At 46.0% G+C, this 24221-nt stretch overlaps 1 pseudogene across 1 annotated transcript; it reads right to left on the bottom strand.

Annotated features, from left to right (window-relative positions):
* Positions 1 to 655: 655 nt before the first annotated feature.
* LOC147980641 (protein RMD5 homolog pseudogene) lies at positions 656 to 3813 on the bottom strand (annotated as a pseudogene). The gene is made up of 2 exons (XR_015598577.1): positions 3548 to 3813; positions 656 to 2034 (listed from the first exon to the last, which is right to left on the bottom strand). The product of XR_015598577.1 is annotated as a protein RMD5 homolog pseudogene (transcript).
* Between the last annotated feature and the right edge of the window lie 20408 nt (positions 3814 to 24221).

The raw sequence follows: 24221 nt of genomic DNA on the forward strand, positions 1-24221 counted from the left end.
AACCGCGTGTAGAATCCATCATTTCACCTAGCGCGCGTCACGCAGTTGGGACGAACAAGAGAGCAAGACAGCTCTCACGAGAGAGCAGATTTTGCGGACCCTGTTGCTCCAGCCGGATGCTTTCCGTTGTGAAATGGATGCTTCCGAGATCTGTGCCGGGAGGTACGTTTAGCACGGAGGTTTAGGTGCTTCATCTTGTTGATTTTGTAGAAAAGAGTTGCTACAAATGGCTGGTTAAGCCTTTTTGGACTATGCTCTCTTCGTTCCTAAATATAAGTTTTTTAGACATTTTAAATGGACTACAATATACGGATATATGTAGACATAGTTTAGAGTACAGATTCATTCATTTTGCTTCGTATATAGTCCCTTGTTAAAATCTCTAAAAAAGACTTATATTGGGAATGGAGGGAGTATACTGCATGAACAATCACAGCCCCTTTCTTACAGCTTTCCCCTTCACAAGCCAAAAACAATGCACATATGCATTACCACATATAACCCCACAAACCAACCACAAGAGTAAACAAGCTAAGCCACATTGGTACTTTGTGCCATGGGCGGGAAAAACATGCAGTTTTTCCATTTGGTAAAACAGTAAAGCCCAGAATTCCCCATAGCAGCAGCACTGGGTTTTAACAGCACACCAAGCGGGTAGCGAAACGCTTATTATTGTGTTTATGCCCAAGAGATAGTTTAACACTGGAACTCGCTACTGTACAGATTAACATCCAGGCTTCAATAAAGGTACAAGGTTATAATACAGGCAAACAATTCGATGAGCGAAACAGAAGCATGTTGTATGAACAGTTTTGATCTGGGGGAAAAAATGGAACATTTAAAACTGAAGCTGCTTGCACTGCGAAGCCACCGCCTCCGAGGGGCAGTAGGGGCACTTGAAAGGCCTGGAGCTGCTCTTCGATAGCTTCATGATCGACTGCTTCGATACGGCATGTCCACAGGGCATCAGCATCGGAGGGTTATCCTCACTCGACTGCTCTCTGAGCACCGGGCATACGAAAACAGAGTGGTACTGGAACTCCGGTCCGATGTCTATGGGGACCGGAAGCTGTTTCATGGTCTGCCACTCCTGCTTTTTGGCGGCCATTACCGTGCTTAGCTTCAACAAGGTTGGTAGTCCTTGAAAACCAGCTGATATAGCTACACCAAGTGGGCTCTCGCTAGACTGTCCTAGGAGGCTGCAGAACTGATGGATTAGCTCCTCGGCTAGCTTCTCCCAGTGCGTCGACGACACAAACTCAGCATATGGGGACTGATCAAGCCGGTCAGCCCAGATAAGGCAAGCCATTAGCTTCTGGATCTCTGCCGTGTGCAAGGAGGCAAAAGGCACAAAGTGAGTCCTTGCATATTGTAAAGCATCATCTCTACTTCTTTTAGTAAGTATCTCAATAAACTGAAGAGAATGGAGCTTCATCTCGAGCATTGAGCTATTCTGCAACAAGTGATCATGGTTCTTAGCAGCCCAACTGAGCGCAGGCTCAAGGTTTCTTGCTTGCATCGCTTCAAGTATTCCATACATCTCCTGAAATGATAATTTCAGGTGAGTCCCATCTGATTCACCACACTCATGGACAAAGGAGTCTCCAAGATCAAAGAGGCCCTGGCGGTAGAAATGATTAGTTATTATGTTGTTTACTGTGCAGGCATCATAATCCACATTTCTATATGCCTTCGCTATATCTGGACTAAAAGACTTCTCTAGGAGCTTGAGATATTTGCTCAGGGCAACATTCAATTCCTTTTGACATCCTTCAAGTTGGATCAATGGCACCATTTCATTTAGCTTGGCCTTCAGTTCTGCAAGGATGGATGAGTGGTCACAACTGTCCATGGTATCTGTATTCATCATCTGCATCTTCGATATTGCCTGCTCAACTTCATTCACTATCTGACCAATAGCTTCCTGAACTTTAGCAGAAGATAACACACGCTTTTCAACAACTCGGTCAAATGACTCTCTCAAACTGTCGATCTCCATTTTCATGCACCCAACTAAGCAGCACGGTTTTGGCACTGCATGTACAAGATAAAAATCACATATACATAAATAATTTGTTGAGAAAACTACCATGGAGCAAAACAAATTGAAAGACATGTAACATGTCTAATTGCTAATAAATCAAAACAAAGAAATTTAAGGTAGGTTTATAACTTCAATATTGTGAGTAACCTATACTTGGTGATCAAGAAGCAACAAGAAAAATACACAATCAGTATCACTATTCACTGCTAACCTTTTACGGCTTTTAGTGTGGTACATCATGATTCATGAGTGAGATAATTGAATGTTGGATAGCGTTTTGATTTTTTCATCAAATTAAAATGCTCTCCAACATTCAATTATTTCACTCATAATGTACCACACTAAAGCCGTAAAAGGTTAGCCGTATACTAACAGTATTCATATTATCTTAGGAACTCGCCATCAAGACACATACAAAATATGTGGTAAAATGATCACAAGTTCTCCAGTTCTCCTTAGGCTGCAGCACTAGCTAGAGTAAATAGAAGGCAACAGCATGTTATCAACTTATCATCGTCTAACAATTCACAAAAAAACTAATAATGCCTAGGCTTACCACCTCAGAGCAGCGTGCAACTTTTTTCATCATGAATCGACATTCAAAACTTTATAACTATGTTGCCCATGATAAGTCAGTGGGTTACATGAAACCAATTTGTTAAGGTGCAGCATGCATAAGAAAATGTATATATTGGCTCTTGATAGCATGGTTGCAAACACAATATTTTATACATAGAAGGAAGAATTATATTGCTCTCTCCCACACAGCAAAATAGGTTATTACAAGTTCATAAGTGATAAAACTCCACGACAAAACTCAGCTGAACACCAAGTACCAAATAAAAGGAACACACAAGGACCTTACAATACCAAAATAAATATGCCCATAAAGAGAGCAACAAAGACGGCAAACCGTGCACTCAGGAAAAGAACACCCTGGTGGTGGCTAGATGACACCTCACGCAGCTCACTATTAAGATATATTAAATATAATAAATCATATGTATTACATCTAGCCACGCAATTTACACAGGTCACCCTGCTAGTCAGTAGCTATAATAGTGGCAGTATACTATTTTTTCCTAGTTAGGTAATTGGATTTGTGATGATCGCTGAATTCACTCTCAATTAACTAAGTCAGAGTTAGAAAAAGATTGCCTTGTTCTTGTTAAAACCAAAGGATGGAACCGAGAAAACATGGAGGAAATGCAGGCGCACAAAAATAACCTGACTCTCCCGAATCCACCACCCAAACCAGCCGTGGAGTGAAACCTTAAGGCGTCACGCGCACATTCAACAAAACGCTATAAAGTTCCTCACGAACCACAGGATCCCAACCATCAGCGCCACAGGGTCGACCAGATCTACAGCCCTAACCACGACGGCTCGACCAAGACCCTAGGACCAAGCCAGATCGGTCAACACCAGTGCGACAGGATGGATCCGGCCACCAGAGAACGAGGAGCCTAATGGAGGAGGGAGGGAAGAGGGGAGGCGGCGCACCGTCGCGGTTCTTGTCGGAGATGCCCCGGGAAGGGAAGGTAGAGGTCGGGCGTTGCTGCTCGGGGCTCGTGGCGGAGGAAAGGGGCGGCTAAGGGAGGTTGCCAGCGTTGGGACTCGTGGGTCGGCGACGGGAGATCGCCGGCGCGCTGCTCGGTGCTCGCGCTGGAGAGAAGGACCGGGACGAGCGGAGAGAGAAGGCGGCGTGCGGTGTTGTCGTTGGATAAACTGAACCTCAACTTTCTTTTTCTTTTTCCTTTTTTGCGACGAAAGGAACGTCTGCTTGAAGTTGAGGGGGAATAATCACATCACAACGCAACCAAATCGCCATCGCAATAACAATCGATATTAGTATGATTTAGGTCGAAAATACCGCTCCATAAATTATGCGTGTTTTATATTGAGCCCGCAAGATTTCATATTTGAAAATTATAGGTGTTGCCGGCCTTCATCGCAAATCGCTCGTGCAGAAGAGAAGTTTCACCCGTTGTCATCCTCACGTGCGGCTACCTCCCTTTCATGCTAGTGGTGTAGATAGTCAAACGTCCATTGCACCGCGAAGCGTCAATTAATGGTGACCGTCGTGTGCAACTACCCACGCGTCTTCCTGTCATGTTATTCTCTCTGATGCATTTTTTCCCATCCTTTTCTAGGTATGTTTTCTCGCCGTCCAACGCCCGCCGCGTATTTACGCCTCCGGCGGATATAAAAATTTGTCCCTCTCCATTTTCATCATGCCAAACAGAGCTTCTCTTTCTCTTTACTTTCCTCTTCACTTTCACTATGTCGCTTCCCCTACGGCCGGATTGGGTTCCGCTGTTAGAAGAGGAGGAGGAACTTCTCAAGGAGGAGGAAGCGACGGAGAAAACTGCGGAGTGGGATCGCTGTGATGCGGAGAAAACTGCGTTCAGAGGATCCTGCCCTCCTTAATGAGTGACCGGATTGGGATCCCAAAACACACGTCATTGATTGGGATCTCGACCATGGCTATACGCAGACCCCGTATGGGAAGAAGAGGCCTCGCCCACACTCGTCCCAGCACGGGCTCCCCGTCGCCTCACTATTAAGGAGGCATGGGATGAGTGGTACACCGTCTCACGTCGGCCTTCTGCCTCGGCATCTTCGAGCAGACCGCCACTAGGAAGATGCTTGCATCTGATAGATACATCGTAGTATGACACCTTTATGATGAGACACGGACGGATTTCACAGTGGAGTGGGAGCGTGTCAGATGGTGCCAATTCGATGCCAATATGGTAAGATTTGAGGAGATGAATCACGCCATGTTGGGCCTTGCCCCGTTTAGGAACCCGTCTTCGACCTCGACAACCACACATGGAAGGAATGGGACGAAGACGAGGTCGCCAGACTGTCATATCGCTGCACATAACTCGTCTCATATACATTGCATATGCCTCGTGCATAACATTCACCAGCGACGTGGTAGGGAGCGGTATATGGCTTTATCCATTCCTTCTCTCGAGAGGTCAAAAGCCATGGTGCCGGTGCTAAAACCGATGGATCTCGGGCAGGGAGTCCCGAGCTGGTGGTCTCAGCTAGATGGTAACAGGAAGTAGAGAAAGACGCGATGTTTACCAGGTTCGGGCCCTCTAGAAGAGGTAAAACCCTACATAATGCTCTTGTTATATTGACTGTGATGGGGTACAAAGTACAGGATGATCTACCTCGAGATCATATGAATAAGTTCTAACCTACCTCTAGGGATAAACATGCCGATCATTTGAAAATGCCTTGAAGTATACATCAAGTCTTAGGACTCCATCTTGAGTACGCCAAGGGCCACGACTTGCGTGGTCCATTCTTTGGTTGTCGGTGGGTCCTCGGCCTGACCCATTAATGGTAGACCCATGTGGTGAGCACCCCCTAATTCAGGACACCGTCATTAGCCCCTGAACTAGTCTTCAAGCCAAGGACACTTGTTCCTTCCTCAAAATAGTTATCTTCTAGTCTTCGGCTTCGTATGCGAGTTCCATTTCCACGTGGGCTCCTAGATCTGAGGACTCATTGGGATTCGAAGTCCTTCTTATGTTCCTTCATCGGCTTCTCCTTTGATTGTGGTCGTGCGTGAGTTTGTGAAATGATTTATTCCAGGCAAATAAAGGGCATCTTCTAATAAAGCCCTCCTCTGTATAGTTTATTTTTACTGGGTCCGATGACTCCCTTAGCTTAACCGTGAAGGCTAGACTCGTGGGCATAGTAGGCCTCATTGGGCCGAGCCCTAACAACTTTCGGCTGAAAACCGAACTGTCACCACTTACCGCGGAACAGGGCATTCTCATCAATAGTCATTACCCTCACTATATCGTGGCCTAAGGCAGTTTCTATTGGCACGTCCCGTCCATAAAGATACCGTGCTCTGGATTTTTGGTGATATCATTAACGAAATCCCTTAAACCTCATGCGCATATATTGCACATCGTATTGGGAACAGGCGGATTTACTACCTGATGTTGTGCCCCTTAATCTTTTACTAATCTATAAAAGGGAAACAATGAACCTAATTCACCCCATGCTCCCATTCCCGCTCTATTGTCAAGAACTCTCTCAAGCTCAAGCGCCCCGAGATATGCTTTTCAAGCTCCACCTTCGCCCCCTCACCCTTTGCCTTTCTGCACCGTAGAGAGATGGCCGGCAAAGGGAAAGGCATCACCACTCCGACATCTGAGGAGAAAGATGCCAGCAAGAGGGAGCAGTGGATGCCCTCCATCGTCACCATCGGTACCATCACCGAGCTTCAAGCCGACGGGTACCTTCTCATACGTCTCTGTCGTATCTATAATTTTTGATTGTTTCATGCCAATATTCTACAACTTTCATATACTTTTGGCAACATTTTATATTATTATTGGGACTAACATATTGATCCAGTGTCCAGTGCTAGTTCCTATTTTTTGCATGTTTTTTGTTTCACAGAAAATCCATATCAAACAAAATCCAAACGTGATAAAATTTTACTGAGACTTATTTTGGAATATATGTGATTTTTTAGAAGAATCAACGCAAGACGGTGCCTGAGGTGGCCACAAGGCAACAGGGCGTGACCAAGGGTGGCCGCGCCGTTTTGCCTTGTGACTCCCTCGTAAGTCGGTTGGTGCCCTTCTTTCGCCGCAAGAAATATAAGTTTTGGATAAAAATCCACTCAAAATTTCAGCCCAATTAGAGTAGCGGATCTCCGGGAATTTAAGAAACGGTGAAGGGCCAGAAAACAGGAACATGAAACAGAAAAGAACAGAGAGATAGATCCAATCTCGGAGGGGCTCCTGCCCTCTGGGAGCCATGGAAGCCATGGCCCAGAGGGGAAACTCTCCTTAAATCTAGGGGGAGGCCAAGGAAGAACAATAAGGAGGGGGGCCCTCTCCCCCTCTCTCCCGATGGCGTCGAAACACCGCTGGGGCAATCATCGTGACGGCGATCTACACCAACAACTTTGCCGCTGTCATCACCAACTCTCTCCCCCTAAAAGTGCGTTAAGTCGACTAGAGGGGGGTGAATAGGCGATTTTTATGAATTCTTCACTGAGGAATTTCAGGGTGAGGAAATTCCTAAGCGAAGAACTACTTGCAGCGGAATAAGTATTCGGATGCATACATGACATAACATAAGCATGGACATCATGATGAATTGGAAACAAACACAGAGTACAGAAAAGCGTAAGCACAGGATACAACAAGGTGGAGACAAACAGACTGAAGAAATTGAACTCAAGAAATTGAGAAAGTCTTCAGTCAAAGCCTTCAAACATATATGAACAAGCACACAACACAGTAATGAGGAAATAGAACCAGTTAGCTCGGTGAAGACAATGATTTGGTACACCAGTTCCAACTGTTGTGACAGTTGTACGTCTGGTTGGAGTGGCTAGGTATTTAAACCTGAGGACACACAGTCCTCACCGTATTCTCCTTGAGCTAAGGTCACACAGACCTCGCCCAATCACTCGTGGTAACTCTTCAAGTGACATCCAAACCTTCACAGACTCGGTCACTCGGTGATCCACAATTTCCTCTTGGATGCTCTAGACCATGACGCCTAACGGTCTGGAGGATGCACAATCCTCAAAGGTAACAAGCGTTGGTTCCACACAGGAACACTCTCTTCAGTGATGCTCACTTTGGTTTTTTAGGTGTTTGGGTTTGGGTTTTCCTCACTTGATGATTTTCGCTCAAAGTCCTCGGAGGATGGGATGCTCTCAATGACAAGTGTCAGTTTCTCGCAGAGCAGCCAACCAGCTAGTGGTTGTAGGGGGCGGCTATTTATAGCCTAGGGAGCAGCCCGACATGATAAGACATAAATGCCCTTCAATGATATGACCGTTAGGTGGGTGAATATTTTGGGATAGCTGGTGCGTAGCACAACAACGGTCAAAAATTTGGTTATCAAATTCCTCAGGGCTATCATGTTCCTCACTTGTAGGCAATCCGCATTGGCGAATTCCTAACTCCTCAGTCAGGACAAATTCCTCAGAGACCAGAAGAACTTCGTCTCTGTCACTGAAGAAATTGACTGAATTGTATGAGATTTCCAATGGCTTCACTCGAAGGGATTGATAGGTGTAGGATATTGAGTTGAGCATCACCTGGAAACTTTTCCTTAGTTTTACCTCAACCCCGTTTAACAGTATGGTGTTTCCTATGACTCAAGAAAGCGAAAATGAAACTCCGAAAACAAAAGTCTTCACGCTTCATGTTCCTCACATGAATATCAAGTCTTCATGGTCAACAAATTTCTTCACTTTCAAAGTCTTCAGAAATCCAAAGTCTTCAGTTGAAGACATTCATTTTTAGGGGTCGACTTTCTCTGTAAATTTCAAACTCCTCATAGACTTATAGACCTGTGTACACTCACACACGCATTAGTCCCTTAACCTATAAGTCTTCAATACACCAAAATCACTAAGGGGCACTAGATGCACTTACAATCTCCCCCTTTTTGGTGATTGATGACAATATATGTTAAGTTTTCAATGGGGATAAACATATGAAGTGTAAATACTGATATTGAGGAATTTGATTGCAAGATATAGAAGAACTGCCCCTGAAGATGTGCATAGTGAGGAATTTGCTTTTGAAGCAATGCACATTTGAAGAGTAGAATCATGGAGATCTCCCCTATATCTTGTAATTCATACACGCATTTAACATATGATATGAAGAATTTGAAATGCATGACGAAATATGGTGACTGATGTAATTCAGCATGCGTGCATTATCATACATGAGGAAATAGCATGCATAAGAACATAGCAAAGAGTATCAAACCATCATCGAACTTAAGTTTACAACTCGACCCAATAAATATTCAGAAGAATGAGAGTTGTAACTTAGCAAAAAAATGCCCATATAAATAGACCTGCTTGAAGACTAACTCAAATTTCCCCCCTTTGTCATCAAATGACCAAAAGGGATGAAAAATGAGGACTAACGCCCCTGAAGAATATCATCACTGAGTCGATGGAGGAGCGCCAGCGTTGTTGGGGTCGGTTGTTGAAGCAGGGCCCGCCGCAATGTCGTCCAAATCTTCATTTTCATCAGTGTCGCGCGATGAAGAATAAGAGATGGCCACCAAGTGAGGAACTTTGACCTTCTTGAATTTCTTCGAAGGTGGCTGAGACCAGTCAAAGTCCTGCTTGTAGCCCATCTTCTTGAGGTCATCTTCTCCGTAGAGATGAGTCAGAATAGCCCAGGTGTGATCAAATACTTCATGGAGGTAGTAATGGTTCTTCTTCACTGAATTCTGAGTGATGGTCATGTTCCGAAGAATTGAACCAAACTGACGCTTGACCCATTTATGGTTGCGACCGACCTTCTGGTGAAGACCGAGGAGAAGCTCACGATCAGTTGATAACCCACAAGTATAGGGCATCGCAACAGTTTTTGAGGGTAGAGTATTCAACCCAAATTTATTGACTCGACATAAGGGGAGCCAAAGAATACTCTCAAGTATTAGCAGCTGAGTTATCAATTCAACCACACCTAAAAACTTAATATCTGCATCAAAGTATTTAGTAGCAAAGTAATATGATAGTGGTGATAACGGTAGCAAAAGGTAACAATAGTAAAAGTAATGTTTTTGGTATTTTGTAGTGATGATAGCAATAGCAACGGGAAAGTAAATAAGCGAAGAACAATATATGGAAAGCTCGTAGGCAATGGATCGGTGATGGAGAATTATTCATCATGTAACAGTCATAACCTAGGGTGCACAGAACTAGCTCCAGTTCATTGATATAATGTAGGCATGTATTCCGAATATAGTCATACGTGCTTATGGAAAAGAACTTGCATGACATCTTTTGTCCTACCTGTTGGAAATATGCCCTAGAGGCAATAATAAATTAGTTATTATTATATTTCCTTGTTCATGATAATCGTTTATTATCCATTCTATAATTGTATTGATAGGAAACTCAGATACATGTGTGGATACATAGACAACACCATGTCCCTAGTAAGCCTCTAGTTGACTAGCTCGTTGATCAATAGATGGTTACGGTTTCCTGACCATGGACATTGGATGTCGTTGACAACGGGATCACATCATTAGGAGAATGATGTGATGGACAAGACCCAATCCTAGCCTAGCACAAAGATCGTATAGTTCGTATGCTAAAGCTTTTCTAATGTCAAGTATCATTTCCTTAGACCATGAGATTGTGCAACTCCCGGATACTGTAGGAGTGCTTTGGGTGTGCCAAACGTCACAACGTAACTGGGTGGCTATAAAGGTACATTACAGGTATCTCCAAAAGTGTCTGTTGGGTTGGCACGAATCGAGACTGGGATTTGTCACTCCGTGTAAGCGGAGAGGTATCTCTGGGCCCACTCGGTAGGACATCATCATAATGTGCACAATGTGATCAAGGAGTTGATCACGGGATGATGTGTTACGGAACGAGTAAAGAGACTTGCCGGTAACGAGATTGAACAAGGTATCGGGATACCGACGATCGAATCTCGGGCAAGTATCGTACCGATAGACAAAGGGAATTGTATACAGGATTGATTAAGTCCTTGACATCGTGGTTCATCCGATGAGATCATCGTGGAACATGTGGGAGCCAACATGGGTATCCAGATCCCGCTGTTGGTTATTGACCGGAGAACGTCTCGGTCATGTCTGCATGTCTCCCGAACCCGTAGGGTCTACACACTTAAGGTTCGATGACGCTAGGGTTATAAAGGAAGCTTGTATGTGGTTACCTAATGTTGTTCGGAGTCCCGGATGAGATCCCGGACGTCACGAGGAGTTCCGAAATGGTCCGGAGGTAAAGATTTATATATAGGAAGTCCTATTTCGGCCATCGGGACAAGTTTCGGGGTCATCGGTATTGTACCGGGACCACCGGAAGGGTCCCGGGGGCCCACCGGGTGGGGCCACCTATCCCGGAGGGTCCCATGGGCTGAAGTGGGAAGGGATCCAGCCCAAAGTGGGCTGGGGCGCCACTTCCCTTATGGCCCATGCGCCTAGGGTGAAGGGGGAACCCTAAGGAAGAGTCCCAAGGAGGGAAGGCACCTCCTAGGTGCCTTGGGGGGGGAGGGAAACCTCCCCTGGCCGCCGCCCCCTAGGAGATTGGATCTCCTAGGGCTGGCGCACCCCCCCCCCCTTGGGCTCCCTATATATAGTGAGGGTAGGAGGGCCTCTTGAGACACCCCTTATGCCTTTGGTGCAGCCCCTCCCTCTCTCCTAAGTCCTTCTCCTCTCCCGTGGTGCTTGGCGAAGCCCTGCAGGATTGCCACGCTCCTCCACCACCACCACGCCGTTGTGCTGCTGCTGGATGGAGTCTTCCTCAACCTCTCCCTCTCTCCTTGCTGGATCAAGGCGTGGGAGACGTCACCGGGCTGCACGTGTGTTGAACGCGGAGGTGCCGTGCGTTCGGCACTTGGTCATCGGTGATTTGAATCACGACGAGTACGACTCCATCAACCCCGTTCACTTGAACGCTTCCGCTTAGCAATCTACAAGGGTATGTAGATGCACTCTCCTTCCCCTCGTTGCTGGTCTCTCCATAGATAGATCTTGGTGACACGTAGGGAAATTTTGAATTTCTGCTACGTTCCCCAACAGTGGTTTCAGAGCTAGGTCTATGCGTAGTTTCTATGCACGAGTAGAACACAAAGTAGTTGTGGGCGTTGATTTTGTTCAATATGCTTGCCGTTACTAGTCTTATCTTGATTCGGCGGCATCGTGGGATGAAGCGGCCCGGACCAACCTTACACGTATGCTTACGTGAGACCGGTTCCACCGACAAACATGCACTAGTTGCATTAGGTGGCTGGCGGGTGTCTGTCTCTCCCACTTTAGTCGGATCGGATTCGATGAAAAGGGTCCTTATGAAGGGTAAATAGCAATTGGCATATCACGTTGTGGTTTTGCGTAGGTAAGAAACGTTCTTGCTAGAAACCCATAGCAGCCACGTAAAACATGCAAACAACAATTAGAGGACGTCTAACTTGTTTTTGCAGGGTATGCTATGTGATGTGATATGGCCCAAAGGATGTGATGAATGATATATGTGATGCACGAGATTGATCATGTTCTTGTAATAGGAATCACGACTTGCATGTCGATGAGTATGACAACCGGCAGGAGCCATAGGAGTTGTCTTTATTTATTTATGACCTGCGTGTCAACATAAACGTCATGTAATTACTTTACTTTATTGCTAACCGTTAGCTGTAGTAGTAGAAGTAATAGATGACGAGACAACTTCATAAAGACACGATGATGGAGATCATGATGATGGAGATCATGGTGTCATGCCGGTGACGAGATGATCATGGAGCCCCAAGATGGAGATCAAAGGAGCTATATGATATTGGCCATATCATGTCACTACTATTTGATTGCATGTGATGTTTATCATGTTTATACATCTTATTTGCTTAGAACGACGGTAGTAAATAAGATGATCCCTTACAACAATTTCAAGAAGTGTTCTCCCCTAACTGTGCACCGTTGCGACAGTTCGTGTTTCGAAGCACCACGTGATGATCGGGTGTTAGATTCTAACGTTCACATACAACGGGTGTAAGACAGATTTACACACGCGAAACACTTAGGGTTAACTTGACGAGCCTAGCATGTACAGACATGGCCTCGGAACACAGAAGACCGAAAGGTCGAGCATGAGTCGTATAGAAGATACGATCAACATGAAGATGTTCACCGATGTTGACTAGTCCGTCTCACGTGATGATCGGACACGGCCTAGTTGACTCGGATCATGTAATCACTTAGATGACTAGAGGGATGTCTATCTAAGTGGGAGTTCATAAGATGAACTTAATTATCCTGAACATAGTCAAAAGGTCTTCGCAAATTATGTCGTAGCTCGCGCTATAGTTCTACTGTTTAGTTATGTTCCTAGAGAAAAATTTAGTTGAAAGTTGATAGTAGCAATTATGCGGACTAGGTCCGTAAACTGAGGTTTGTCCTCATTGCTTCATAGAAGGCTTATGTCCTTAATGCACCGCTCAGTGTGCTGAACCTCGAACGTTGTCTGTGGATGTTGCGAACATCTGACATACACATTTTGATAACTACATGATAGTTCAGTGCGTAATGCTAAATGGTTTAGAACTGAGGCACCAAAGATGTTTTTTGAAACGTCGCGAAACATATGAGATGTTTCGAGGGCTGAAATTGGGATTTCAGGCTCGTGCCCATGTCAAGAGGTATAAGACCTCCGACGATTTTCTTAGCCTACAAACTAAGGAGAAAAGCTCAATTGTTGTGCTTGTGCTCAGATTGTCTGAGTACAACAATCGCTTGAATCGAGTGGGAGTTGATCTTCCAGATGAAATAGTGATGGTTCTCCAAAGTCATTACCACCAAGCTGCTAGAGCTTCATGATGAACTATAACATATCAGGGATAGATATGATGATCCTTGAAATATTCGCGATGTTTGACACCGCGAAAGTAGAGATCAAGAAGGAGCATCAATTGTTGATGGTTAGTGAAACCACTAGTTTCAAGAAGGGCAAGGGAACAAAGGGATACTTCATGAAACGGCAATTCAGCTGCTGCTCTAGTGAAGAAACCCGAGGTTGAACCCAAACCCGAGACTGAGTGCTTCTGTAATAAAGGGAACAGCCACTGGAGCAGAATTACCCTAGATACTTGGTAGATAAGAAGGCTGGCAAGGTCGATAGAAGTATATTTGATATACATTGTGTTGATGTGTACTTTACTAGTACTCCTAGTAGCACCAGGGTATTAGATACCGGTTCGGTTGCTAAGTGTTAGTAACTCGAAATAAAAGCTACGGAATAAACGGAGACTAGCTAAAGGTGAGCTGACGATATGTGTTGGAAGTGTTTCCAAGGTTGATATGAGCATCGCACGCTCCCTCTACCATCGAGATTGGTGTTTGCGTTGAGCATAGACATGATTGGATTATGTCTATCGCAATACGGTTATTCATTTAAAGAGAATAATGGTTACTCTGTTTATTTGAATAATACCTTCAATGGTCTTACACCTGAAATGAATGGTTTATTGAATCTCGATCGTAGTGATACACATGTTCATGCCAAAAGATAGTAATGATAGTACCACCTACTTGTGGCACTGCCACGTAAGTCATATCGGTATAAAACGCATGAAGAAGCTCCATGTTGATGGATCTTTGGACTCACTCATTTTTGAAAAAAATTGAGACATGCGAACCATGTCTATTGGCATATATGCATGAAGAAACTCCATGAAGATGGATCGTTTGGACTCACTTGATTTTGAATCACTTGAGACATGCAAATCATACCACATGGGCAAGATGACTGAAAGCCTCGGTTTCAGTAAAATGGAACCAGAAAGCAACTTGTTGGAAGTAATACATTTTGATGTGTGCAGTCCAATGAGTGCTGAGGCATGTAGTGGATATCGTTATGTTCTTACTTCACAGATGATTTGAGTAGATGTTGAGTATATTTACTTGATGAATCACGAGTCTGAATTATTGAAAGGTTCAAGTAATTTCAGGGTGAAATTGAAAGATCGTCGTGACAAGAGGATAAAAGATCTATGATATGATCGTAGAGATGAATATCTGAATTACGAGTTTGGCACAGAATTAAGACATTGTGGAAATTGTTTCACAACTGATACAGCCTGGAACACCATAGTGTGATGGTGTGTCCGAACATCATAACTGCACCCTATTGGATATGATGCATACCATGATGTCTCTTATCGAATTACCACGATAGTTTATGGGTTAGGCATTAGAGACAACCGCATTCACTTTAAATAGGGCACCACGTAATTCCGATGAGATGACACCGTATGAACTATGGTTTAGAGAAACCTAAGCTGTCATTTCTTAAAAGTTTGGGGCTGCGACGCTTATGTGAAAAAGTTTCAGGCCGATAAGCTCGAACCCAAAGCGGATAAATACATCTTCATAGGACACCCAAAACAGTTGGGTATACCTCCTGTCTCAGATCCGAAAGCAATAAGGGAATGTTTCTAGAATCGGGTCCTTTCTCGAGGAAAAGTTTCTCTCGAAAGAATTGAGTGGGAGGATGGTGGAGGCTTGATGAGGTTTTTGAACCGTCTCTTCAACTAGTGTGTGGAAGGGCACAGGAAGTTGTTCCTGTGGCACCTACACCAATTGAAGTGGAAGCTTATGATATTGATCATGAGACTTCGGATCAAGTCACTACCAAACCTCATGGGATGACAAGGATGTGTACTACTTCAGAGTGGTACGTAATCCTGTCTTGGAAGTCATGTTGCTAGACAACAATGAACCTACGAGCTATGGAGAAGCGATGGTGGGCCCGGATTCCGATAAATGGCTCGAGGCCATATAATCCGAGAGAGGATCCATATATGAAAACAAAGTGTAGACTTTGGAAGAACTACTTGATGGTCGTAAGGCTATTGAGTACAGATGGATTTTAAAAGGAAGACGGACAATGATGGTAAATGTCACCATTAAGAAAGGTCGACTTGTCGTTAAGATGTTTTCCGACAAGTTCAAGGAGTTGACTACGGTGAGACTTTCTCACTCGTAGCGATGCTAAGAGTCTGTTGGAATTATATTAGCGATTACTGCATTATTTATGAAATCTTGCAGATAGGATGTCAAAACATTGTTTCCTCGACGATTTTCTTGAGGAAAGGTTGTATGTGATACAACCGGAAGGTTTTGTCAATCCTGAAAGATGCTAATAAGTATGCAAAGCTCCAGCAATCCTTCTAGGGACTGGAGTAAGCATCTCGGAGTTGGAATGTACGCTTTGATGAGATGATCAAAGATTTTGGGTTTATACAAAGTTTATGAGAAACTTGTATTTCCAAAGAAGTGAGTGGGAGCACTATAGAATTTCTGATGAATATATGTTGTTGACATATTGTTGATCAGAAATGACATAGAATTTCTGGAAAGCATATAGGGTTATTTGGAAAGTGTTTTCAATGGAAAGCCTGGATTAAGCTACTTGAGCATTGAGCATCAAGATCTATAAGGATAGATCAAAACGCTTAATGGTACTTTCAAATGAGCACATACCTTGACATGATCTTGAAGGTGTTCAAGATGGATCAGTCAAAGAAGGAGTTCTTCCCTGAGTTGTAAGGTATGAAGTTAAGACTTAAAGCTTGACCACAGCAGAATAGAGAGAAAGGACGAAGGTCGTCCCCTATGCTTAAGACGTAGGCTCCATAGTATGCTATGCTGAGTACCGCACCTGATGTGTGCCTTGCCACATGTCTGGCAAGAGGGTACAAAGGTGATCTAGGAGTAGATCACCAGATAGCGGTCAAAATTATCCTTAGAGGAATAAGGATATGTTTCTCGGTTATGGAGGTGATAAAGAGTTCGACGTAAAGAGTTACGTCGATGCAAGCTTAACACCTATCCGGATAGCTCTGAGTAGAGATACCGGATACGTATAATGGAGCAACAATTTAGAATAGCTCCAAGTAGAACAATTGTTTGGAATAGCTCCAAATAGAGCGTGGTAGCTGCATCTAGGAGATGACATAGAGATTTGTAAAGCACACACGGATCTGAAAGGTTCAGACCCGTTGACTAAAACCTCTCTCACAAGCAACATGATCAAACCCAGAACTCATTGAGTGTTAATCACATAGTGATGTGAACTAGATTACTGACTCTAGTAAACTCTTGGGTGTTAGTCACATGGCGATGTGACCTGTGAGTGTTAATTACATGGCGATGTGAACTAGATTATTGACTCTAGTGCAAGTGGGAGACTGTTGGAAATATGCCCTAGAGGCAATAATAAATTAGTTATTATTATATTTCCTTGTTCATGATAATCGTTTATTATCCATGCTATAATTGTATTGATAGGAAACTCAGATACATGTGTGGATACATAGACAACACCATGTCCCTAGTAAGCCTCTAGTTGACTAGCTCGTTGATCAATAGATGGTTACGGTTTCCTGACCATGGACATTGGATGTCGTTGACAACGGGATCACATCATTAGGAGAATGATGTGATGGACAAGACCCAATCCTAGCCTAGCACAAAGATCGTATAGTTCGTATGCTAAAGCTTTTCTAATGTCAAGTATCATTTCCTTAGACCATGAGATTGTGCAACTCCCGGATACTGTAGGAGTGCTTTGGGTGTGCCAAACGTCACAACGTAACTGGGTGGCTATAAAGGTACATTACAGGTATCTCCAAAAGTGTCTGTTGGGTTGGCACGAATCGAGACTGGGATTTGTCACTCCGTGTAAGCGGAGAGGTATCTCTGGGCCCACTCGGTAGGACATCATCATAATGTGCACAATGTGATCAAGGAGTTGATCACGGGATGATGTGTTACGGAACAAGTAAAGAGACTTGCCGGTAACGAGATTGAACAAGGTATCGAGATACCGACGATCGAATCTCGGGCAAGTATCGTACCGATAGACAGAGGGAATTGTATACGGGATTGATTAAGTCCTTGACATCGTGGTTCATCCGATGAGATCATTGTGGAACATGTGGGAGCCAACATGGGTATCCAGATCCCGCTGTTGGTTATTGACCGGAGAACGTCTCGGTCATGTCTGCATGTCTCCCGAACCCGTAGGGTCTACACACTTAAGGTTCGATGACGCTAGGGTTATAAAGGAAGCTTGTATGTGGTTACCGAATGTTGTTCGGAGTCCCGGATGAGATCCCGGACGTCACGAGGAGTTCCGAAATGGTCCGGAGGTAAAGATTTATATATAGGAAGTCCTATTTCGGCCATCGGGACAAGTTTCGGGGTCATCGGTATTGTACCGGGACCACCGGAAGGGTCCCGGGGGCCCACCGGGTGGGGCCACCTATCCCGGAGGGTCCCATGGGCTGAAGTGGGAAGGGATCCAGCCCAAAGTGGGCTGGGGCGCCACTTCCCTTATGGCCCATGCGCCTAGGGTGAAGGGGGAACCCTAAGGAAGAGTCCCAAGGAGGGAAGGCACCTCCTAGGTGCCTTGGGGGGGGAGGGAAACCTCCCCTGGCCGCCGCCCCCTAGGAGATTGGATCTCCTAGGGCTGGCGCACCCCCCCCCTTGGGCTCCCTATATATAGTGAGGGTAGGAGGGCCTCTTGAGACACCCCTTATGCCTTTGGTGCAGCCCCTCCCTCTCTCCTAAGTCCTTCTCTCCCGTGGTGCTTGGCGAAGCCCTGCAGGATTGCCACGCTCCTCCACCACCACCACGCCGTTGTGCTGCTGCTGGATGGAGTCTTCCTCAACCTCTCCCTCTCTCCTTGCTGGATCAAGGCGTGGGAGACGTCACCGGGCTGCACGTGTGTTGAACGCGGAGGTGCCGTGCGTTCGGCACTTGGTCATCGGTGATTTGAATCACGACGAGTACGACTCCATCAACCCCGTTCACTTGAACGCTTCCGCTTAGCGATCTACAAGGGTATGTAGATGCACTCTCCTTCCCCTCGTTGCTGGTCTCTCCATAGATAGATCTTGGTGACACGTAGGAAAATTTTGAATTTCTGCTACGTTCCCCAACACTACCCTCCCGTGGCAGCGGGGTCCTTACAGAAACTAAGGGATATTAAGGCCTCCTTTTAATAGAGAACCGGAACAAAGCATTAACACATAGTGAATACATGAACTCCTCAAACTACGGTCATCACCGGTAAGTATCCCGATTATTGTCACTTCGGGGTTAACGGATCATAACACATGATAGGTGACTATAGACTTGCAAGATAGGATCAAGAACACTCATATATTGATGAAAACATAATAGGTTCATGTCTGAAATCATGGCACTCGGGCCCTACTGACAAGCATTAAGCATAGCAAAGTCATAGCAACATCAATCTCAGAACATAGTGGACACTAGGGATCAAACCCTAACAAAACTAACTCGATTACATGATAAATCCCATCCAACCCATCACCGTCCAGCAAGCCTACAATGGAATTACTCACGCACGGCGGTGAGCATCATGAAATTGGTGATGGAGGATGGTTGATGATGACGATGGCGACGGATTCCCCTCTCCGGAGCCCCGAACGGACTCTCGATCAGCCCTCCTGAGAGGTTTTAGGGCTTGGCAACGGCTCCGTATCGTAAAACACGATGATTTCTTCTCTCTGATTTTTTTTCTCCCTGAAACACAATATATGGAGTTGGAGTTGGAGAGGCAACATGGGGCCCACGAGGTAGGGGGCGTGCCCTAGGGGAGCAGGCGCGCCCCCCACCCTCGTGGAGAGGTGGTGGCCCCCCTGGCCTTCATCTTTTGCAGGTATTTTTCTTATTTTATGAAAAGTGGCTCCATGAAGTTTCAGGTCATTCCGAGAACATTTGCTCCTGCACATAAATAACATCATGGTAATTCTGCTGAAAACAACGTCAGTCCGAGTTAGTTCCATTCAAATCATGCAAGTTAGAGTCCAAACAAGGGCAAAAGTGTTTGGAAAAGTAGATACGTTGGAGACGTATCAACTCCCCCAAGCTTAAACCTTTGCTTGTCCTCAAGCAATTCAGTTGACAAACTGAAAGTGATAAAGAAAAACTTTTACAAACTCTGTTTGCTCTTGTTGTTGTAAATATGTAAAGCCAGCATTCAAGTTTTCAGCAAAGATTATAACTAACCACATTCGCAATAACGCTTAGGTCTCAAGTTTACTCATATCAATAGCATAATCAACTAGCGAGCCATAATAATAAATCTCGGATGACAACACTTTCTCAAAACAATCATAATATGATATAATAAGGTGGTATCTCGCTAGCCCTTTCTGAGACCGCAAAACATAAGTGCAGAGCACCTTTAAAGACCAAGGGCTAACTAGACATTGTAATTCATGGTAAAAGATATCCAGTCAAGTCATACTCGATGTAAACTACCGGTAATGAATGCAAATGACAGCGGTGCTCTCCAACTAGTGCTTTTTAATAAGAGGATGATGACTCAGCATAAAAGTAAATAGATAGGCCCTTCGCAGAGGGAAGCAGGGATTTGTTGTAACACCCCGAGACCGATGTGCCAGGTGTCCTCCAGTTATTCGTTGTTGTTGCCATGTCTTTTGCTTGCGTGTTGCATCTTGTCATGTCATCATGTGAATTGCATCATCATGTTTTCAAAACTCGCATCCGTCCCGGTCTCCTCGTTCCTTCCGTTGTCCGTTCTGAGCCCAGACACACTTGCACGCGCCCGCGGCATGTCCGAAATAGTATTTTATAAGTGGCCGGAAAATGTTCTCGGAATGGGATGAGAGTTGACGTGTGGTCTTATTATAGTGTAGATAGACCGCCTATCAAGTTTCATCGCATTCGGAGTTCGTTTGACGCCCCAACGTTTAACTATAGCGGCATTATAACCGGTCTAACGTCGGACGTTTTCGGTCTCCGGAAACCGTGCCGGGCTGCATCTCTCCCCTCTTCTCTCAGACCAACCCGCTTTTCACAATCCGCCAGACCCAACCTAACCTCTCTCATCAGCCTGCGACCTTCCTCGCGCATGTGTCCGAAAAGTTGTTCCGAACCCGACCCGGACAGTCGTTACCGTTGTGTCTGGATCATCCCCAAACATCTACAAAACAACTCCGTTTTGTTATGTGGACTCCCTAGCCTATTTTTCTTGACCGCCCGATTTCGATCGGAGGGATGAGTTAGCCCCTAACCTAAACTCATCTGAGATAAATATCAGTCAAACCCTAGCCTATCATGTCCCATCCACCGAATCCCCTCACCCACCGCCGGCACTCTCTTCATCGGGATCCAACCCACAGCCACCTACTCCCTCCCTCGTTTCTTCCACCAGTCCAACCGCACCCACCCAAATCAAATCCTGTCTTGATTTCCGTGCCAACCCAATCACCCACAGCCTCGCTCGATCCAGATCGAGGGAATTGTCCCCAAGCACCGATGGCTCCAACCACTCCCTCCAACCAGCGCCAACGTGCCCGAGCTTCCTCGCCTGAGTTCAGGGAGCATGAGCCCTCGTCAGCGCGCCGCTCGGCGACCCTACCAGCCGGCGACTTCGACCTCGTTAGCCCCGTCGCCGCCAGTGACCTCATCCACCAGGGCATCGCCCTCATCCACCAGGCCAGACCACCCGCTCTTTCTTCCTGTCGTCCTCTTCTTCTCGTCTCTCCCTTCTCTAACCTCTCCCTCCCTCTCTTGTGCCATAGGAGCAGCGCCATGAATGACATGCGCCCGAGCTCCTCCCTCCAACCAGAACGAGCGCCACCGCCGCCGTTTGGAGCGCCGCCGTGCCGGAGATGAGTGCCTCGCGCTCTGCTCTCCTTCCTCCCTCCCTCTACTTTCCCTCGTTCCTCATTTTCTTCCTCTGCTTGCAACAGATCGAGCCATGGATCCCTTCACCTTGCGCGAACTGCATGGCCGCTGGCCATGGAGGCCACCGTGCCGGCCCTCAAGCGCGTCGCCCGCGCTCCTCCCTCGCCTCAGACACGTCACCGACCTCTGCCTTCCCTGCTCCAGACCGAGGCGCTCCAGTTCCGCGCCTGCTGGCCGCCAAACGAGCAAGAGCTTGTCCATGGGCACCTCCTTTTTCTCCCGTCCTCGAGCTTGCCGGAGACCTCCGACGTCGACGGAGCACCACCGGAACCAGGAGCCCTGCCTCGCGCCCTCCTCCTCGTCCTTCGTCGCCTGGTGCCGTCCCGCTGTGCCGAGCCCGCTGCCAAGTCCCACGCCGCTGCGAAGGAATGGCTACGCTGCCGTCGCCGTGATCTGACTCGCCGAATGGATCGACAAGACCCTGCAAGCGCCCCTGCCATGGCGCCTTGGCCTCCTCTGCTTCCCACATCGCCGGAGTCATCGAGCCCCATCCGCCGCCGCGCCCTGCATCGCCTGAAGCCGCCCTGCGTCTCGCCTCCTCTGTCTGCTCCTCTACATCGAGCGAGGCCAGGAAACCACGCCCGCGTTGACTTCTCTCGTGTGGATCCACCCAGGCCTCAACCGCCTCCAAGCCCAGCACCACCAAGGCCGGCCTACCTCTCCTCCAGATGGGCCTCGGCCCAGGGTGAGCAGTCACACCCAGCGCCCCACCTTCCTTTCCTGCTGTTGGCCCAGTTCGTGTTTCGGCCCATATCATGTTTTTCCAGCGTCTGCGAATTTGTGTATTTATCCTGAGACTGCAAATTTGCAGAAAAGTCCCTAGTCAACATGCATATAATAACTAATTAACCGTGCATCGGATCTAAATAAATTATATATGAAAAATGCTTAGTTTTTCATCTAGTTTAATAATTTGCAACTTTCATCTATGTTTAAAATGATGTTTGTTTAAATTTGCCCCTATGCCATGCTAAAATGATTTATTTCATAACTAAATAACCGTAACTCGGAATTTAATAAACTTTATATGTAAATGGGGTAGAAAAATGCCTAGTTTAACATGGTGGCTTTACTTTGCATGTTTAACAACTCTAAAATATGGTTTAGGGCAGAGCGGGACCTAACCTAATATATGCACATGAGGAGTTTCCGGATTTGTTGTTTGTTGTTCCCGGCCTCATTTAAACTTGACTAGATAGGTAGTTTTGCTTTGCTTCACCCTCTTGCCATGTTTAACAACATTTAATATTGTTGGGTACATAAACGAGATCGAACTAAATAACTTGAATATGGTGTTTCGTCAATATGCAACGGAGTTGCATATTGAGCTCCACTTAATTTGTAGGTTTGCTTGTGCACTTTGCCATGCCATGCATATTTAAACCGGACATGCATCATACTTGGTTGTGCATCATGCCATGATTATGTGGTGGTTGTTTACTATGTTGTTTGCTTCCTTTTCCGGTGTACTTCTTCTCGATAATCCGGTAATGTCGTGTTGTGAGGATTCGTCGACTTCGTCCGTTTGTCTTCGTCATGGACTCGTTCTTCTTCCTTGCGGGATTTCAGGCAAGATGACCATACCCTCGAAATCACTTCTATCTTTGCTTGCTAGATGCTCGCTCTTTTGCTATGCCTATGCTACGATACCTAGCACTTGCTTATCATGCCTCCCATATTGTTGAACCAAGCCTCTAACCCACCTTGTCCTAGCAAACCGTTGTTTGGCTATGTTACCGCTTTGCTCAGCCCCTCTTATAGCGTTGTTAGTTGCAGGTGAAGATTGAAGTTTGTTCCTTGTTGGAACATGGGGATGTTGTTCCTTGTTGGAACATGTTTACTTGTTGGGATATCACAATACCTCTTATTTAATTAATGCACCTATATACTTGGTAAAGGGTGGAAGGCTCGGCCTTATGCCTGGTGTTTTGTTCCACTCTTGCCGCCCTAGTTTCCGTCATATCGGTGTTATTTTCCCGGATTTTGCGTTCCTTACGCGGTTGGGTGATAATGGGAACCCCTTGACAGTTCGCCTTGAATAAAACTCCTCCAGCAATGCCCAACATTGGTTTTACCATTCGCCACCTAGCCTTTTTTCCTTGGGTTTCGTGGACTCAAGGGTCATCTTTATTTTAAACCCCCCCAGGCCAGTGCTCCTCTGAGTGTTGGTCCGAAACGGGCAGCCTGCGGGGCCACCTCGGGGCAACTCGAGGGTTGGTTTTACTCGTAGCTTGACCTATCCGGTGTGCCCTGAGAACGAGATATGTGCAGCTCCTATCGGGATTTGTCGGCGCATCGGGCGGCTTTGCTGGTCTTGTTTTACCTGTCGAAATGTCTTGTAACCGGGATTCCGAGTCTGATCGGGTCTTCCCGCTAGAAGGAATATCCTTCGTTGACCGTGAGAGCTTGTGATGGGCTAAGTTGGGACACCCCTGCAGGGATTTGAACTTTCGAAAGCCGTGCCCGCGGTTATGGGCAGATGGGAATTTGTTAACGTCCGGTTGTAGAAAACCTGAAGTTGACCTTAATTAAAATACATCAACCGTGTGTGTAACCGTGACGGTCTCTTCTCGGCGGAGTCCGGGAAGTGAACACGGTGTTGGAGTTATGCTTGACGTAGGTTGTTCTAGGATCACTTCTTGATCATAGTTTCTCGATCGTGCTTTGCCTTCTCTTCTCGCTCTCATTTGCGTATGTTAGCCACCATATATGCTAGTCGCTTGCTGCAGCTCCACCTCATACCTTTACCTTACCCATAAGCTTAAATAGTCTTGATCGCAAGGGTGCGAGATTGCTGAGTCCCCGTGGCTCACAGATACTTCCAAAACCAGTTTGCAGGTGCCGATGAGACCGTGCAGATGACGCAACCAAGGTC

Source organism: Triticum urartu, chromosome 3A, assembly GCF_056163025.1.
Source record: "Triticum urartu cultivar PI428250 chromosome 3A, HENAU_Tu73, whole genome shotgun sequence".
NCBI classification, from domain to species: domain Eukaryota; kingdom Viridiplantae; phylum Streptophyta; class Magnoliopsida; order Poales; family Poaceae; genus Triticum; species Triticum urartu.